Source organism: Rhagoletis pomonella, unplaced genomic scaffold (genome assembly GCF_013731165.1).
Source record: "Rhagoletis pomonella isolate Grant_MI unplaced genomic scaffold, Rhpom_1.0 Rhpom_scaffold_00003, whole genome shotgun sequence".
NCBI classification, from domain to species: Eukaryota; Metazoa; Arthropoda; class Insecta; order Diptera; family Tephritidae; genus Rhagoletis; species Rhagoletis pomonella.
Genome location: NW_023458557.1, coordinates 2019754 through 2023263, shown reverse-complemented (window position 1 = coordinate 2023263; position 3510 = coordinate 2019754).

The following is a 3510-nucleotide window of genomic DNA, read 5'->3' as shown; positions in this document are numbered from 1 at the left end:
TCAATTGGAAGTAGTTAAATCTGTAAAAAATAACTTCATTAGTAATACACTGAGAAAAGAGTTTAGTTACGTCAACCAAATATGTTTATATCAACACATGATTTGGTTATAGTTACACTATTTGGTTATAATTACCAAATCATGTGTTGAGAGAAATATATTTGGCTGACTTTTTTCTGAGTGTATTAAATTGTTTTAAAGCCTCTTTTCTTACCAAAATTTGCCGATTGCTACCGTTGCGATGCACGTCAATTTCTTTGTTTACATTTGTTCACTTTTAGTTTTGGCGTTTCTACTCATCTGACAATAAATGTTGCTATCAACATTTCACGCCAAACAAAATAGATGTTGCTAGAGAATTTCACGCCTGTGAAGAGAGTACTACCCTTTATGGAAATGCTGAACCAGGATCTATAGAAAGCTTATACAATACCCGACACTCCAAACCTAGAAACATTATTGAGAGGACGATTGGGGTATTAAAAAGCCGTTTTCGATGTTTGCTAAATGCTCGCTCACTTCATTACACTCCTGCAAAAGCCTCTTTAATCATAAATGTTTGTGCGGCTCTACATAATATTTGCAACCATTACAATGTCCTCTATGCAGAAGTGCACATTGCAGACATCCAGGGCGGGAGTGTTGAAATCGTAGAAGAGGTTAATGCAAATGATAACGTTCCTATGCGACAAGCTGCAGAAGAAATGAGAAGAAATGTCTTGTCATGCTTGCACTATTTTTTTAATATTTTTTGTTTACATTTTTATTAAACATAAGAAAAGCAAATTCATCGCTTCAGATGCAAATCATTTCCATTGTTTCATTAAATAAAAATAGCAAAAATAAAAATCAGTTCACTTAGTGATGGGCGAGTCCGAGATGTTTAAACGATCGAGAGAATCGCCTTGGCTGCAAAATTACAATCGAATCAATAATCGACTCGCTGCCCGACTACAATCGAGATGTTTTTCGATTGTTTCGAGTCGACTGACTTATCACCGACGAGATCGTGTGGGCTCAATCGATAGCTTTCGTAGCCCTGTGCAGGTGTGTATTAAGTATTTTTTTTTTGTTTAATTGAGAATACTGCAAGTGCAGATATTCGAGCGTTATTTTAAATATACATACATATCGCACGTTCAATAATATAGACATGTAACCCAAAATTTACGTTTTTGGAGATTACATTATGCAATTAATAAGTTTGATAGGTAGAATATGTTCAGTCTAACATGTAACCAAACTTCCCAAATATGGCGAAGATATGTGTCTTTCCATCTCTGTTTTTGTATACCAACTGTATGAATTGATAAAACTTTGACTGTGTTTACCCACAAAATTTAAATTTTGAAATACTTCGTTATATTACACTGTGAGACAAATGGTAGGGGTCAGTGATCGGGAAGGGTTCAAACTACCGGGGAAAGTTATATCGGTAAAAAAGAAGTTATACGTGTCCCGGCATTTCGCTGGGTCACGTCTAGGAATCGAGATATATATATAACTATCATATAGGGGAAATTGTCACCTTTGGTGGTCTTTTTTTGACATAACTCGAGAACCACTTGTCCGATTTTGCTCAAACAAATTTAAAAAAAATTAAAAATTACAATTCCTTTAATCTGTTCATATAACGTTTTTCTATATAATCAACAGATTTAAAAAAATTTAATATTTTAGGCAAAAAATATTTTTTTTCTTCATACATTTATTTTTACTGGCAAAACTGTTGATTATATAGAAAAACGTTATATGAACAGATTAATTTCATTTTTCATTATTTATCGAAGTATTGATTTAAAAAAAAAGCCCTGCAGGCGAAAATTTGTAATAAAAAATCGCGGGTGTTTTTTTATAAAAAATTTTCATTATTTATCGAGGAACTGATTTTATAAAAAAAGCGCCGTAGGCGAAAATTTGTAATAAAAAATCGCGCGATTGTTTATTAAAAATTTTCATTATTTGTCGAAGTTACGATTTTTATGAAAAAAGCGCCGCAGGCAAAAGTCTAACAATTTTTTATTATTCATCGTAATATTGATTTTTTTCTAAACCGCCGCAGACATATTCATTCCTTAATGTTATCGAGATCATTATGAAACAAAAGTAGATTGTTGAACATCCCTTCATTTAAGTGTATTTAATTTTCAAACATCTGGTAGCACCTTTCTATTCACAATTACAGCCATTCTCGATTTGTTTGCTTGTTTACTTTGTTGAATGAAAGTAGTGGAATTATTAAACGCGTTTTATATTGTTAAAAATTAAAATTAAATACATTTCTTCTTTTCCTTCTTTTTTTTGGCGCTGTAACCGCCTAAGCGATTTTGGCCGAGTTCAGCAAAGCACGCCAGTCATTTCTCCTCTGTGCCAACTGACGCCAATTGGAAATGCCAAGTGAAGACAAGTCCTTCTCCACCTGATCTTTCCATCGCAGTGGGGGCTTCCCTCTTCCTCTGCTACGACCAGAGGGTTGCGAGTTGAATACTTTCAGAGCTGGAGCGTCGGTATCCATTCGAACGACATGACCAAGCCAGCGGAGCCGCTGTATTTTAATTCGCTGCAGTATGTCCATATCGTTGTAAAGCTCATACAGATCATCGTTCCATCGTCTGCGGTACTCGCCGTCGCCAACGCGTAAAGGCCCGTAAATCTTCCGCAACATCTTTCTCTCAAACACTCCAAGAGCCGCCTCATCGGATGTTGTCATTTTCCATGCTTCTGCGCCATATACCAGCACGGGCATGATGAGTGACTTATAGAGCGCGGTTTTCGTACGTCGAGAGAGGACTTTACTCCTGAATTGCCTACTCAGTCCAAAGTAGCACTTGTTGGCAAGAGTGATTCTACGTTGGATTTCAATGCTGACATTATTATCGGTGTTAATGCTGGTTCCCAAGTAAACGAAATTCTCTACTTTCTCGAAATTGTAACTGTCAACAGTGACGTGGGTGCCAAGGCGCGAATGTGCTGACTGTTTGTTTGATGACAGGAGATACTTCGTCTTGTCCTCGTTTACCACCAGACCCATGCGCTTTGCTTCCCTATCCAACTTGGAAAAGGCAGAACAGACTTCGCGGTTTTTGTTACCGATGACGTCGATGTCATCGGCATAAGCCAGCAATTGCACGCTCTTATAGTAAATTGTTCTTGAGCGGTTCAGTTCTGCAGCTCTTATTATCTTCTCCAACATCAGATTAAAGAAGTCACACAAGAGAGGCCTTTTCCAGTTCTGACGGAGCTGGTGGTATTGCTCAACGTCATTTTACACAGCCTTATGAGTTTTGAGGGGATGCCAAATTCAGACATAGCGGCGTATGGGCAACTTCTTTTAGTGCTGTCAAAAGCGGCTTTAAAGTCGACCAATAGGTGGTGAGTGTCGATCCTTTTCTCGTGGGTCTTTTCCAAGATTTGGCGTATTGTGAATACCTGGTCTATGGTGGATTTGCCAGGTCTAAAGCCGCACTGATAAGGCCCAATCAGTTCATTGACGGTGGGCTTCAGTCTTTC